We start from the raw sequence: 16,932 nt of genomic DNA, 5'->3' as shown, positions 1-16,932 counted from the left end.
GTTCCTTTTCATGCTAGAAGAAACTATTGCCTATTAATTAGACTGATACATAGGTTTTGAAGATGAAAGTTTGCTTCAAAAATTTTGCTTAAAAAATCCCTTGCGAGGAACAGTGTGAAGGGTTGTCAAGAAACATGTATAAAAGACCATGGACAAAACCATAAATAAATAAGTAAGTAAATAAATAAATAAAAATTAAAAATCCCTTGCCTCCCTTACCTATCGGTTTTGTCTTTAATTCCCCCCCTCCCTGAAACATCTTTCTTGTAAAGCACCCTTGGTTGTAGCTGAGGTTATTGGAAATGAATTTTACAAAGTGAATATAAACATGTCATTCTGACAGGTTTCTCTCCCCATCCTAGGGACACTGCTGATGTTGTCCTATTCCATATCCCCCGCTTGTGCTGACCCGGACAACGGGCTCAGTCTGTAAACCAGGTCCCCGAGCCAGAATGACCACACAACCCTATTTGCCCCCCTTTGCGAGCTCCTCGCCCCGAGAAGTCTCTGAGAGCCTTCCGTTTTGAGCAAATCCTAACATATTTTAGAAGAGCATGTGAAGTTCCTTGGAGCAGGAAATGTAGCTATCGGGATCTTTGGTGAGCCAAGCTGATGTGACCCTGGTGTTGGGAGAGCTAGCCGAGACACGCAGTCCAGGCAAAAAGGAGACTTTTACAAAGGCCAGCAATACAGAACTCAAATACACAGGCGGAGACTTGAAAAGGAGGAGGGAGGGTTCGCCATTGGTTTAGCCAAGTTATCATCCCATGTATGAGCAAGCAACCTTGCGCATGGTACCTAACCTGTCTTATTTTCCACAGCTTTACCATGGGAATAATGAATACCTACCTCAAACATTTATTACCACGATTAAGTAAGATGATATAGGAAAAGCACCTCGCAGATTACCCAGGACTTACCAGGCACTCAAAAATGTCAGCTGCCCATCTCCTTCCCACAAATCCTCTTTCTCACGCACACGGTGGTGTGTTGGTGTTGGCTCACGCCGGAGCTGGCTAGGGCCAGTCGTGTGCGCCTCTTCACGATGTCCCAGGAACATCGTGTTGGTCGCCTGGGATGTGCTGTGGGGAGTGTTCACGGCGTGGACAGCGGCAAGTGCTCTCAGTCAGGGCGTCCTCATCCACTTCCCTCCCTAGAAAGCTTGCTGTGAAACCCTCACCAGCATATTGACAGGTAATTTAACATCTCGGAGCCTCACCTTTAAATGAGGGAGAATAAACATATTCTATCCATCTCACGGAGATTTTGTGTCAAAGGACATAATGGAAACTAATAATGACTGCGAGTGGTAATGATTAATATCAACGTTAACTGGAGAAGCGACGATGGCACTTCTTTCAGGAGATGGCTCTGAAGTTTTTCTGAGTACCCTGAGGGGTGGAGGACACAAAGGTCCACCTCTCAGGTAGGCTAAAATTGGCATCCGTACCCTCTAACCACGTACACTCAACAAACATATATGCACTGGGCCTTACACTGGATTGCAAGGATGTAACAGTGGTGAAGAGTCTCCGCCTTCAGAGGCCTCACGGTCCAAGAAAGGACAGGCTAGAAACCCAGAATAACAATCCTGAGTGAGGTGTTATGACGGCTGAGCACAGGTTGCTCTGGAATCCTGCGGTCTAATGCAGTAACCGCTAGCCGCACGGGGTACTGCATACGTGAAATGTGGGTAGTCCAACCAGAGATGAGCTGTAAATGTAAAACGCCAGACTGTGAAGACTTCCTATAAAAAATGCCAGTGAGTTCATGTATACTTTCATTATATTAGTTACATGTCAAAACATTTATATTTTGGATATATTAAATAAAATAAAATATATCATTGAAATTAATTTTACCAACTTCTTTTTACTTTTTAAAAGATTTTATTTATTCATCCTTATAGAGAGGGGAAGGGGGAAAGAGAGGGAGAGGAACATCGATATGTGAGAGAAACATCTACGGGTTGCCTCTCGCAGGTGCCGTGACGGGGACCAGGCCACAACCCAGGCATGTGCCCCAAAACAAGCCATCTTTTGCTTTGAGGTACAACACCCAACCAACTGAGCTACACTGACCAGAGATTTACATTTTTTATTGTAGCTACTAGAAAATTTAAAAGTACATATGTATCTCTTATCACGTTTTTGTCGGCCATTTGTATATCTCCTTTGGAGAAATGTCTATTCAAATCCCTTGCCCATTTTGACTTAGGTTATTTATTTTTTGTTGCTAAGTTGTAAGTGTTTTTTTGTTATTCTGGATACCAGACTCTAATCAGATAAACGCTTTGAAAATATTTTCCCCCCAACTGCGTCTTTCACTTTTTCTATAGTGTCCCTTTAAAGATTGTTCTGGCTATTCTTTTCCAAGATTGTTTTGGCTGTCGTGGGTCCCTTGCATTTTATATAAATTTTAGGGTCGGTTCATCAATTTCTGTAAAAAAGGTGATTGGAACTTTTATAGGGATTGCATTGAATCCGTAGATAAATTTGGGGAATATCGTCATCTTAAAAATACGAACTCTTTTAATCCATGAAGATTCACTTGGGTCTTCATCAATTTCTTTCTGCAACATTTTGCAGCTATAAGTGTACATGACAATTTGGCTCATTTCTTTCCTAAGATGTTTACTTTGCTGACACAATTGTATGTGGAACTGTCACACTGGGGTGAGAGCGATTGCATCAGGATTCGCTTTGGCTGCCTCTCTCCCTGGTATCTCTGTCAAACTATCTGCCTCATTGGTATCACACTGAGCTTTTCGGCTGCTCTAATTGCTGGCTGATTGCTCTACTGTTGTAGACAATACCCTGGGTGTTAAGTTGCTCCCCAGTCTGCTCCGATTACATTTGGGCCCTTTGCAGAGTAATTTTTGAAGCAAGTCTTTGAAGTGTGTTTTGACATCCTTAGCTGAATCTTTCCCCGATTCTTTTGGGTACACTAGCTGACCTATTGTTCAACTTGATACTGCAGTGCAGCTACCAGCCTCTTCTTAATTGCCTGCCAGCAAAATCTCCATTGTTTTTGAGAGTGATTTTAGGGTTGAACTTTCTCACAATCTGTTTCAAACAAATCCCCTTTCTCTGGGAAGAGCTTTCTGTTCTTATGAGCCAATGTAATCTCAGGGGTTCCTCTAAGTGGAAGGGAAATTTTGCCTCTCTTCCTCTCCGCAAAATCTCTGATGCCCTGCTCTGGCCCTGGAAACAATGACACACCTGTCCTTGAAGTGACACCCCTGCTTACTGAGCAGGACGCTGGGTGGGGAGGTGGGGCGATAGTCTCTGGTCATCCCAGTTTGCCTCTCCCAGCGTGAAGTCTGTGCGCTATGGGCAAGCTGGGGCAAGGGTGGTTAGGGCCCCATTGTTTTCAGCCTGCCACACCTGGGGCCAAGCCTTGTGCCCATATGGGTATGGGATGGATGGAGGAAGAAAGACCACTATTTTATGGTCATGCTCCCCAGGAATTTAGTTTCGGCATCTTAGGGCTGGGGGTGGGCAGTGGAGGAGGAGAAACGGTGGTGGTCTGCCACTCCTGGTGAGATACAGTCTTTGGTGCCAGGAAGCTGAGAGGAGAAGAAGCCTTGCTTTCGGTCCCTGGATTGGAGCTCAGTCACTGAAGAGGTATGAGTGAAGGAAGAAAGGAGCAGTAAGGGCTCAAGGGCTGCAAATCATAGTGTTATTACTGAGATTTAGTGGATTTTCCTGAATAAATATTTCTTCATTTTTTATACGTCCTTAGGACAATTTCTCGAGATTTTAAATGGTTGCTTTTCCATAGTTTTCACCAATTACAGTTGTTTCTTGTGGAGTGAGTCCACAGGGCTTCTTACACTGTCTTTCTTCTGGAAGTGGAACTAATAGTGATTTTAAAAATGAAACTCCAAAGCCATAAGGGGAAAAATTTGTGTTGGTTTTTACTATATTAAAATAAAAGGTTTTCTTCAAGAATGGGTGGTATATAAGAAGTTAACTGTAGACTACAAGGTGGCAGACTGATGTAAATTATTTACAAAGCATATTGATAACAAGATATTGCATATTTTTAACAGATAAACATCTAGAATATATAGGAATTCCTGTAAATCTGCAAGAAAATGATAGGCAATTTCATAGAAAAATGAGCAATAGCTATGAATGGGTAATTCACAGAAGGAAATTCTTTTGTAAAAAATTTTTTAGAAAGATTTTTAAAATTTATTTTTAGAAAGAGGGGAGGGAAGGAGAAAGAGAGGGAGAAAAACATCAATGTGAAAGAGAAACATCAATGTGTGGTTGCCTCTTGCATGTCCCCATCTAGGGGCCTGACCTACAACCCAGGCATGTGCCCTAACCGGGAATTGAACCAGCAACCCCTTGCTCCCCAGGCCGGCACTCAATCCACTGAGCTACACCAGCCAGGTGAGAGCCTCAGATGACTAATGATGATAAATTAAGAAAACATATACGTAAGTGACTAGCAGTGCAACCGTCCATTGCTAATTCTCCTTTCCTTTCTGACTACCTCAGTGCCATTATTAGGGAGATTAACATTCAAATGGACTTCAAAAATTCTCACAAAAATTTTAGTTTAAGCTATTTTTGCAAAAATGAGGCATGAGTTACTATAATAAAAATTACTATTTATTTGTTTAAATTGGCCAGTGGCTTAGCCAGGTAGAGACCAACTGAGAGTGTAGAGCTTAAAAGGGAAATGTTTCAACCAGGCAAGGTATCAAGGCTCCTATGAATTATACACAGAAAAGGGAAATAAAGAATTCCTGGACAAAATCTGCAAGTCCTGAAATGTGGTCCAAATGGTGCCATCTGTTCATAAGATCACCGAGAGGCGGCGGGGACTGGGCAGCAGCCTGTTGGACTGCGTCCACGGGCCTGCCTGGGCAAAGTTCTGAGGCAGCAGAGCAGCAGGACAGTGTCCAAGGGAAGAAGGCCCCCGGGATATTTTCATTCTCCTGTCTGATTCAGGTACCATGACCAAAGTAAAGAAAACGAGGATTTGCTCTTATAAAACACCAGCCTAAACCACACTTCCTTGCACTGAACACCCCTTCCTGATTACCACCACCCATCCAATTCATAATCGTTCTTCAATTGTCATCTCAAGTCCAAGAAAGAGTGGATGAGAAAGGACACTAGATACAGACAAACCTGGGTTCAAATCTATTTAAAAAAATTTTTTTTAAGTATATTTTATCAATTATGCTATTACAGTTGTCCATTGTTTCTCCCCTTTATTCCCCTTCTCTCTGCAAGGCCTTCCCGCTAGCATCCCCCCGCCCCTATTTCATGTCCATGGGTCGTACATACAAGTTCTTTGGCTTCTCCATTTCTCTTACTATTCTTAACCTCCTCCTGTCTATTTTGTACCTACCGTGTATGCTTCTTATTTCCTGTACCTTTCCCCCTACTCTCCTCCCTCCCCCTTCCCACTGATAACTCTCCATATGATCTCCATTTCTGTGATTCTGTTCCTGTTCTAGTTCTTTGCTTAGTTTTTATTTTTGTTTTGTTTTAGTTTCAGTTGTTGATACTTGTGAGCCTGTTGTCATTTTACTCTTCATAGTTTCAATCTTCTTTTTCTTAGATAAGTCCCTTTAACATTTCATATAATAAGGGCTTAATGATGATGAACTCCTTTAACTTGACCTTATCTGGGAAGCACTTTATCTGCCCTTCCATTCTAAATGAGAGCTTTGCTGGGTAGAGTAATCTTGGATGTGGTCCTTGCCTTTCATGACTTTGAATACTTCTTTCCAGACCTTTCTTGCCTGCAAGGTTTCTTTTGAGAAATCAGCTGAGAGTCTTATGGGAACTCCTTTGTAGGTAACTGTCTCCTTTTCTCTTGCTGCTTTTAAGATTCCCTCTGTGTTGCCACCCTTCAGGGCCAGGCAGTTTCATGACATTTGTGCAGATGGAAAAATATTCATGGAGCCGTTGGGATGTCTGGCAGGCCTTTATTCATGGGTGGGCAAGCCACGCATGCTACAAGCTGTGTGTCTATCTCCATGTCTCATATCATGGCCCTTGCTCCCCAGCGTGGCACCCAATGTGGTGCCTGTCCCCTTGTGTGTGTCTCATCATCATTGCCTCCCCAACCCGTGAATATACTGTCTGTGTTTCCCCCGTTCCTGAGGACATCCTGGGTATTGACATACTGCAGGGTCTGTGGCTACACATGACCACAGGAGAGTTCCGCCTGTGGGTGCAAGTGGTAAAAGCTGCTTTGAGGGGATGCACTAATCATCCACCCTCCTGTGCAATTGCCACACCTGAGGTGGGTAACGGCTATGAAACAATATCAGTTACCTGGAGGGCATGAGGAAATTACAGCAACTATAGGGGAGTTGGAGAAGGTGGGCATAATCAGGGCTGCTCACAGTCCTTGCAACTCTCATCTGTGGCCATTACAAACCCAGATGGTACATGGAGAATGACAGTTGATTGTAGGGAGCCCAATAAAGTCATTCCTCCCTTACATGCAACGGTCCCTTCTCTGTATAGTTCAATTTTCTGGCAGTTCTGGTTGTTTTTTGTTTTTAAATTTGTTGTTGTCCTTCTTTTGGCTTTGCGAGGAGGGAAAGGATATATACCTATGCCTCCCTCTTGGCCAGAAGTTGGGTTCAGATCTAGACTCATCTACTTATTAGCTGCGTGAGCTTGGGCATAATTCTAAATCTCACTGTACTGCAATTTTCTGAGTAAAACAGGGAAAGTAATACCCAACTTTCAAGTTGTGAGAATGGAAAAATTAGAGCAGATACTTGGATCAATATTTATCCCTATCTCCCCGTCCCTATAGATCTCTCCTTTCCTGGAACTTCCCCAACACCTGTAGGTGCAACTCAAAAACTTCCTGTCATGATTGGCATCTTATTGCTCTGGAAGAAGCCTGCCACAAGCTTTCTCTTCCTTCTTCGGACCTTGCCCTCACTTCTTCTCCCCATTTTCTCTCTCCTGTGCCTAAAGAATTGGCACTGCCCTGGCTGGGTAAGTCAGTAGGTTGGAGTGTTCTCCTGATACACCAAGGTGGTGGGTTCGATCCCTGGTCAGGGCATATATAAGAAGCAACCAATGAATGCATAAATAAGTGAAACAACAAGTTGATGTTTCTCTCTCTCCCTTCCTCTCTCTAAAAAGCAGTAAATAAAATTTATTTAAAAATTGGCATTTAACCAACCCATGTAGACATCCTGACTTGAGTGCTCCCAGCCTTTCTAGAAGCCTCCAGGAAGACATCTCTGTCAGGTGCCAAATGTCTGGACCAGTGTGCAAAAGGTTTATTACCAGAACGTGAAGCAAAATGTTACCGTTGGGCAAACAATTGCAGTGCACAGGATAGTGCCAGGTATTTCTGCGTGTACCCAGAGCCTCCTCTTGGTCTCATAGAGCCAACCTCACATAGGCACCTGAGGACTTGTCCAACGTGGTCTCTCTTTTCTCCACCCCACCCTCACCCCAGTGGCCCCTGCCAACTATGTCTTCCTCTTTACACTCTACAGGGTACCCAGAGGGGCACTTTTTGGGCCTCTGTGCCCCGAGAGTCACTACTGGCTCTATCCAGAAGTATCTCTGCCTTCCCTGGGTGTTGCTGATAAAAGCTTGAAGTCCTTCAGATTCTCTGTTAGGGGAACTTTAGAGCCATAAGCAAAAAATATTTCTTTTGTCAATGGAAAATTTTGTCAGAGAATAACTTCATTGCCCCACTCTGCTGACAAAGCCTCTATTTCTATATTGCCTTATAACAAAAATACCACCCATTTATTGACTACTCAACTCTATAAGGTATAAACTCTTATTACCTCTGTTTACAAATGAGAAAATTGAGGCATACAGAGTTTGAATACCTTACACAATGTCTCTACTATCTATTGCCTGATCTACTCTATTTCATCATAATTACCCCAGTTAAATAAGGTGGGAGAAAAAGAAATGCCCACCATGCCTCCTAAGTCTTAATGTATGCTTCCCCAGAAGTTCCTGTGTTCCCAGCAACTCAGTGGGTAAGAGGGGAGTCTCATTCTTCACCCAAACCCCTGAAGAGGCTTTGACAGTGTTAGGACACAGGGACACTTCTCCAGGCCTCTCCTGGCCTTATGTGGTCAGTGGGGAGCCCAGGAATCTTAGCAGGGGAGGTGAACCTTTTCCTAAGGGCATTCTCAGGAAGCTTCTTCATAACCAGGGACCTGGATATTATCAACCTGAGAAGGCAGCATCACAGAACTACAAGAAATGCTGAGAAAACCCCACCTGGTCAGAAGAAAGAGGAACGAAGGAGTAGTTATTGTGAATCTAGCCTGCGTGCGTTCCTGGGAGCAAATCCAAGAGTACATTAGCACAGGAGCCTGACTGCATTTACCAAAGCACCATGGATAGATAAGAACTGAGGGAGCCCTGCATTTCACTTAAAATACCCCACTGATGGTCAGTGATAGGGAAAAAAAAGTCTGAAAATCCTCATCAGAAAGGGGTGCTTTAGGTAAAACAAAATTAAAAGAAATATTTTCAGCCACAGAGAGGCTACACTCATTTGTCTCTATGTTTTTAAGGGAGCTTTAGTGAGTGGAAGGCAGATTCTGTGTCTCAGCCTCCACAAATACAGGAGTGACTCAACTAACTTCTCCTTCTGCTGCTGCATAAGGAGCAAAGGGAGGTGGACGATTTATTTTTCCTATAACAAATCCAAAGTAGATAATCATTTTTTCTCCAGATAAAAGGCAACACTCACAGTCCAAAAAGACTCTCTTCTTCTAGTTCTTTCAAACTCAGAATTTCACATAGACCTGTAATAATATTCCAAACCACAGAAATAGGCCATTTTCATCCTACAGCTTCCAAATCAGAAAAAAAAAAAAAACAGTTTAATTGGAAAATGAAGGCATTGACCGCTAGATTTCATATCAGGTCCTTAAGCATGTGGATGATTTCATGGCTCTATAGCCAACTCATTTCCCCAACATTCACTGGGAAAAGAAATGTTTCCTTTTTCCTGGGTGCAGGAAGCCGAGTGCCCTGCTTGGTAGGATGTACGTGGAATGTCCCCTCAGGTGCTATGTCACAGAGGTCCCCAGGGAGCCAATCCCTCAGCCGGCTTCAGGGTGACCAGCTGCCAGAGCTCCTGGGCCAAAGAACTTGACCCGCTTTTTAATGTAATGCAATTTTCTATGAAGTGCTTCTAATCTTTAAAGGAACTTAAAGTAATTACATTCTGGCTTTGACACAGAGGACATTTGAATCAATTCAGTTACGTTTCAATTTACACAGTTAATATTTGTGGAGTGGCTGCTATGAACAAAGCACTATATACATGCTTAACAATAGCCTTTCTCCCTCACAGAAGGAAAATAAGTTCTGAGGCCTTTTCTTTTCTCTTTTGTAACATCTTTGTTCCAGTTTAATTTACATATCTGTAAAAATTTTAAGCATAGACTTCAATGATTTACAGTAAATTTGCAGAATTGTGTGGATATTGTCACAATGCAATTTTGGAACATTTCCATCCCCTCAGGAGCTTTAAACATACTGCCGTACAGGCCTGACCCTGACCAACTTAGTCAGGCCTTTTGGGGTGATTTCGGTTGTGAAATGCAGTGTGTTGAGAAGGACTGTTGGACAGGATGTGAACGCGGGTGGTACCCGGTTCTAGCTCTTAGGGAACTTGCAGCCTATGGCTGTCTCATCCACCGCACTGCTGACAGTTTGACCTGGATAATTCCTTCTTGGGAAAGGCTGACTGTCCTGTGTATTGTAGGATGTTTGGCAGCATCCTTGGCCTCTACCCACTAGATGCTGGAAGCACCATCCTCCCCAAACTGTAATGACCCAAAATATCTCCAGATATTGTTAGATGACCTCTGGGGGGAAATTGCTCCCAGTTGAAAACTACTGGTTGCCCTGGCTGGTGTGGCTCAGTGGACTGGCCACCAGCCTGCGAACCAAAAGGTTGACGGTTCGATTCCTTGGTAGGGCACAAGCCCAGGTTGTGGGCCAGGCCCCTCTCTCTAAAAATAAACAAATAATATCTTAAAAAGAGAAACTCCTGGTTTATAGAGGTGATAAGATATGATTAAAATAAGTTGATAACTTGGCAGAGCCACAGTGACACCAAAAATAATGTCTGACAAATTTTGACAAATAATGAACAGAGATACAAATATAATGTATAGCAGTTTAAAGAAGGAGACCTTATCTGTGTCTCAGAGTGATACAGTGGCAAGATGGTGGGCTTTGAAGCAATAAATGTTTGGACTGGTATCTTGGCTCTGCTGCTGGGTGGCTTTATGATTTTGGATAAGGAAGCTAAATTATATGAACTTGTTTTCTCGTAGTAACCATTCAGTACATGTAAGTTATATAATTTAGTATTATCTACAATAGAAAAAATATTGGTATCTTGGCAGAGGGAGTAGAGGCGGTATGCAAGTATTAAGTAGAACATAGTAGGCACTTGATATAGCCTTACATTGACTGAGCGTTTACTCTGCCAGGCATTGGGGTAAATGTATTATGTAATGTCTCATTTCATCCTCACTGCAATCCTAACAAATAGGTACAATTATTATTCCCATGTTATAGATGAGGATAGGTCTCAAAGCTGAGACTTAGAGAAGTTAAGAAACTTAACCAGGTTTTGCAGCTTGATAAAGAGGGGAATTCAAAAGGCGGATCGGTCTGACTTGAAAGCCAGGGAGTTTGACAACCGTGCTATGTGACAATGCTTCTTAAAGTTGCTCCTCATAAGGGCCACCTGGTGCATAGTTAAAAATGCCCATCTCAGGATTTAGAAGTTCTGGGACAGGCGAGTGACTTGGTATTTTCTGCAAATACTGCAAATGATTCCTATGATCAGCCAATTTGGGGGATAATTGCTATGGTGCTTCTCATAGATACTGAACAGATGTTACATGAAAGATTAAGCTAGCCAAAAATTCTAGTTTGGAAAACTGGGGACATGTGTGAGATTTTGATAGGAATAATAAGGAGAGAATAGCATGCGCAAAGTTAGGAGGCTTAAATGATTGGGGGTTGCTTAGGTGTTTTAGTAACAAAGCGTAACGTTTATTTTGCACTTAGGGGGAACAAGCACTGTCCTAGGCATATTTCATATGTCATCTTATTTAATCTTCACAAACAACTTTGTGAGGTAGGTACCATGATTTTCTCATTTACAGATGAAGAAACTGTAGTGTAAAGAGGTGAAGTAACTTGCGTAAGATCTCATTGCTGGCAAGCGATCCAGCCAGGATTTGACACCAGGCAGCTTACATCCCGTCCTCATAACAATCTGACTGAAGTGCCCAGGACTCAGGAAGTATATGGAACTGGTCCAACACAGCTCCTCAGTCACAGGGATTAGTTTATTCCCAAACCTTTATTTTTCTACTACAACACAATTGTCTCACTCCAAATTGTGGGGTGATTTAAATACTGTAGCTGCCTAATTATTTTATTTTATTTAAAAAATTTTTAAATTTATTTTTAGAGTGAGGGGCAGGGAGGGAGAAAGAGAGGGAGAGAAGCATCAATGTGTGGTTGCCTCTTGCATGCCCCCTACTGGGGACCTGGCCCGCAGCCCAGGCATGTGCCCTGACTGGGAATCAAACCATCAACCCTCTGGTACACAGGCCAGCACTCAATCCACTGTGCCACACCAGCCAGGGCTGTAGCTTCCTAATTATTTCAAAATCATTTACTTTATGCCCATCGTTTATGCAAAACAGTCATGGAGTGTGTGCATTGGGCCAGAGCCCCAGAGCTACAGAGAACTAAGGTATAGTTGTGTCCCAGAACATCCCAATCTTGTGTGGATACAGACACATGCACAATTATTTCTGACAGTGGGAGAGTGTGAAAAGCACTCTGTCTAGAAAATAGGATGAAGTAAATTCTTCCCAAGGGAGTAGGAAGTTGATGAATAAGTCCAGGAAACATGCTGGGGCAGAGTCTATACTTAATTCTTCACAATAGGGCACAGGTAAGAACAGAATCAAATGGCATTTTAAGATTAGTTGAAAGTAGGACGGAAATCGATTGAGAGCAGATAAATTGTTGGTCCAGGCAGGAAGCTATACTGGGAGCCTGGGGCTAAAGTAGGAGATGCTGGAGTCCTGAATTAGGGCCATGAACATGGGGAAGGGAAGGGAAGGAGAGACGGTGGAGAGTATGTACCCAGTGAACATGCAGTTGGTTGTTAAGTCCTTTTATGTGCTCGGTGCTGGGCAGGAAGACTTACAGAGTGGAAGAGCATGAGGGTGCAATGCCGAATCTCAGTGGTTACTCCCTTATCCAGTGGGGAGCTTCATGGACCCAGAGAAGAGGATAAAATTCCTTCATTTAGAGGTATTTTGTGGTTAGAAATTTGTCCTTTGGCAATGCAAATGCTTACAGGAGAGCATGTGACATCAGGGGAAGGAATGAATGAGAGGTCAAGTTTTCCCAAATTTTTAATTTTGCCAAAACCCCTGCAGACACTTTGTGAGTGAAAATTCTGACTCTGAGCAGTTCTTATTATTACAAGGATGTTATTTTCATTTCCATGTTTGCACTAAAGAATCAGGACTCAGTTCTTTTCTTCACCATCCTTCCTCTTCCCCTACAGCCACAGCCTTGAAGGTTAAGCTCTGCAGTCCTGGTGGATGCAAAGTCTACCCTGGACAAGGGAGGCTCTATGCCAGCACAGACATAAAGACTTCCCAATACCTTAATGCCAAATGCAAATCAGCATTCCTTTCCTAGAGGAATCCTCAGCAGATAAACTGGACTGTCCTCCACAGAACGATGCACAGAAAAGGGGCGGCCCAAATACTTTCCAAAGAAAAGAACCCACCATGTAGTCAAATTCCGAAAGGCCATCACTGGAGCATCTCTTGCTGATACAGTGGCCAAGAGGAATCAGAAAGGCTTGAGGAAAAGGGAAGATATCTATAAAATGGAGTCTCTTTAATGGAGTCTCTTTCAAGCTGCCGAAATTACTAGCATCATGATAGGAGGAAAGACTCCTTTCTTGTTCGAACTAGCCTGGAAACTTAAACTTTTCTGAACTTGCTGGTCCCGTGTCACTGCCTGGATGTATATGCATCTGGACCTCCAGATAACCCTCTGATCACTCCCTGAAGGACTCGCTTATACGTCCACCTGAATCCATTGTCATTGACTGCCTGACTTCTGACTGGTAACCATCCTGGGCCAATCCTAGGGCTAAGCATACAGGACTAATATAATTCTCAAAATGTACTTTTTGCTGTAAGAACTTTTAATGTTTCTTTCTTCTTTGGAATACTTCTAGGTATTTGCTTATCTGTGTTTCTAAGACCCTTGGATAAATTTTATTTGTAGGAAAGCCTCCAGACTTTTTGAATGTGTTCGACAGGCTCAACTACAACAATCTAAAAGGGCTGACAAGGAAGCAAAAAAGACTAAGAAATCATCTAAAAAAGACAGCACTGGCCGTGGCTGTGTTTCCCAGAAAGGCAGCTCGTCATAAGCAAAATATTTTAAAGCCTGTGAAGGTTGCTCTCCCTTGAGTTGGTGGAAAACACCAAACTGGCAGATCAGATTTTAAAATAAAAACCTGAATATTAAAAAAGGACTCAGTTCTTAAAATCAGGTACAAATATTGACATTTTTCTTTATTCTCATTTCTCCCTCCCCTGTATTTTGATTTTTTTGGTTTTTTGTTTTTCAACAAATTCATTGAGCAGCATCTTTAAGCTAGCCATCAGCTGGACCTCCGCTGGCTCCAAGTATCTAGATATAATTATCTCGCACCCAGTTCCATGCCCGATGGGCATTCAAAGCCCACCTTAAGGTAACTGTACTTCCAGGAGGCTTACAGAGTGTTCTGATCCAAGGTCCCATTTTTCCTGAGTTTCTTAGCTTTCTCATGAATCACCTGGCAAAGTTCTGGGTGCCATCCTTCCTTCCTGGAGAAATATTCACTCCAAGCATGTGATATAGAATTCACTGAAAACTTAGGGAGAAAGAAGGAAGGTTTACACTGCAGAAGGGCAAATGTCTTCAAATTATGCAGGAAGAGGAAACTTTCTTCTACCCTCAAGGTTCTTTCAGCTGGTCTAATAATTACATAGACATGAGATGGGCTAGTAAGTGAAAAATGACCAAATTTAATAATTATTTACACGTGTATAGGAATTCTGCATACATGGGAGAGTCAGAGACCTCACGTGCATGAAAGGTTGAAAGAGAGAGAGGGAAAATGAGGTGTATGTGACATTTTGAGCTAAGGATCGCCTTAGGGCTTCAGAGGGGGAAAGGTCACCACAGGACTATAAGAAGAGCAGATGTTTAGTAATCAGAAGTTTGTCCTGCCCCAGAGTTAGGTTAAAAAAAGGTTATCTCCTATTATCTCTTATTGTAAGCAAAGCCCCTAATTCAAATTTTTCTAGGTAGTTGGTGGGGGGTGGGAGGACAGAAGTTTATCTTGATCCCACAGGAACTTGATTGCCTTACACTGAAAATAATCTGTATACCACAGAGGCAGTTCTTGGAGTGACTTATTCTGAACAAAATCTACAAAGTCCTCCAGCCTTAACACTAACAGCAACTTTCCACCATCCCTGCCCAGATTCCCAGTCATAGAAACTTCCTCTTCTTCCTCCTGCCCCTCAAAATTCTCCTCCTTGCTTTCTGAGAAAAATAACCAGGTCCCAGAAGTCCATACTCTGAGGCCCATTGGATATTCAAGAATTTAACAGCACAATAAGTTTCTTTATTTAACAGAGTCCAGCCTTCTTAGATGGAAATCTGTGGTTGTAACAAGCGGGTCACCTCCTCTATCCACTCCCATCACTTGCTTCCTCTCCCATTACAGATATCTTCTCTTTAGGAGATTTTAGCCGCTTGGGAATAAGGCCTAATAAAGATGTGTACAAGGTACTGAAAAGACATCAGGAAAGGAGAGACCTGCACCCAAAAGCACTTGTGGTGATTAAGGGAACGCTTTATGAGTGTCCATCCACCCATGCGTCCATCCCTCCACCCATCCATCCACCCATCCACCTGTCCTTCCATACGTCTAACATTGACTAAGAGCTGCTAAGTGTCAGACACTGTTCTAGCCATTGGGTGTATAGTCGTGTACAAGACTGCAAGGTCTCTGTCCCATCAGTGTTTATATTCTAGTGGGGGATATGAATTTTGACTCCTGTCTTGCAGGGAGAAAAGAAGTTCACTGCATCAGTGAGGGGATCAAGACTTTTCCAGCAGAGAGAAGAAAATACACAAAGGCACAAAGGCGAGGAATAGCAGGCAATCTAACTAAACTCCTAAGAACTACATATGGTTGGCACATAGGATGTGCAGTGAGAAGGCAAAGACAGAGAGACCTGAGGCAGGGCCAGTCCCGTACATAGCTGGGAGGTTTGCTATTATCCTATGGTGAGGGGAAGGTTAGCTAAATTGTACTGGGTGTCTGCCTCCTTTTTTCCTGCTGCTGTGCCCTCTCCTTCTTTCTATCCTAGTCAGCACGTGTGCTTCTCATTCTCCCCAAAGGAGTCAGTGAAGATGGGAGCATTAATTCATTTGAGGAGACATGTGTCAACATCATCTGGAGAAAAGGCACCAGGCCCATTACATACACTCAAATAACGTGATTAGGACTAGTGTGAATGCAGCAAACCTCAGGCCCTCCTGATTCAGTCCTGACTGCTTCGGCCCAGTCTGCTTCTCAGGTTATATTTTTGGGTATTCTATTTTCCCATCACCCCACTTCTCACCCCTGCCCTGTTCCACTTTGGTCTCTCTCCTGTTGTCATGATTCTTGTTGTGACAAGTCACAACATTCATTAAATTTCCACAGTGAGGACGGGGTACATTCTTATAACCTATCTTCCTTAATGTGGGGGCCGCTACTGTAATAAAAAAGGTGCTTCAATCTTCATGTCCTCACACCTGTATAGATTCATGACTTGCAGGGGTGTCCGACCTGTGGCCCGCAGGCTGCATGCAGCCCAGGATGGCTCTGAATGTGGCCCAACACAAAATTATAAATTTACTTAAAACCTTTTTTTGATCATCAGTTTTTGTTAGTGTTTATGTATTTAGTGTGTGGCCCAAGAGGACTCTTCTTTTTCCATTGTGCCCCAGAGACACCAGAAAGTCAAACACCCCTGCTTGGATGGGAAATTAGAGACTATCTAGTGAAATTTAACTCCATCATTTTTGAAAAAAAAACCCAGTCCTTACCTGTCCCCACCAGGGGTGGCTCAGCCTTGCCTGTGTCCTGTAGTTGAAATGCCAGAGAGTTGGGGTGTTTATTTTTTGAGAATATCGAAGATTAAATGTGGGCCTTGAGTGTGAAATTCAGTCATTACACTGGTCAAAATTGAGAACTAAAAAGGTGCCCTGGCTGGTGTGGCTCAGTGGATTGAGCGTGGGCCTGCAAACTGAAAGGTCGCCAGTTTGATTCCCGGTCAGGACACATGCTTGGGTTGTGGTCTGGGCCCCCAGTTGGGGGTTTGCAGGAAGCAACCAATCATTGATGTTCCTCTTGTGCATTGACGTTTCTCTCCTTTTTCTTCCTCCCTTCTTGTCTCTCTATAAATAAATAAAATCTTTTTTAAAAAAGAGAAATGAAAATGCAAAACTCAGTATTAATAACAACAACAAAAATTAAAAATGAAACTGCTTTATGACCCAGCAAATCCACTTCTGAGTATATATCCAAAGAAAACCAAAACACTAATTCAAAACAATATAGGCACCCCTATCGTCATTGCAGAGTTATTTATTGTACAATAGCCAAGATATAGAAGCAACACAGGTGCCTGTCAATAGATGAGTGGATTAAAAAGTAGTGGTACATGAATACAATGGAACATTGCTGGACCATAAAAAAGAATGAAATCTTGCTATTTGCGACAGTTTGGATGGACCTAGTGGGTATTATGCTAGGTGAAATAAGCCAGACAAGGAA

General features: G+C 42.8%; 1 pseudogene; it reads left to right on the top strand.

Moving 5' to 3' along the window:
* The first annotated feature begins 1,346 nt into the window (after window positions 1-1,346).
* LOC112302408 (large ribosomal subunit protein eL24-like) lies at window positions 1,347-13,573 on the top strand (annotated as a pseudogene).
* Window positions 13,574-16,932: the final 3,359 nt, after the last annotated feature.

This window comes from Desmodus rotundus, chromosome 11 (assembly GCF_022682495.2).
Source record: "Desmodus rotundus isolate HL8 chromosome 11, HLdesRot8A.1, whole genome shotgun sequence".
Lineage (NCBI taxonomy): Eukaryota > Metazoa > Chordata > Mammalia > Chiroptera > Phyllostomidae > Desmodus > Desmodus rotundus.
The sequence above is the reverse complement of the archived record's forward strand: the minus strand, read 5'-3'. Positions and strand labels throughout refer to the sequence as shown.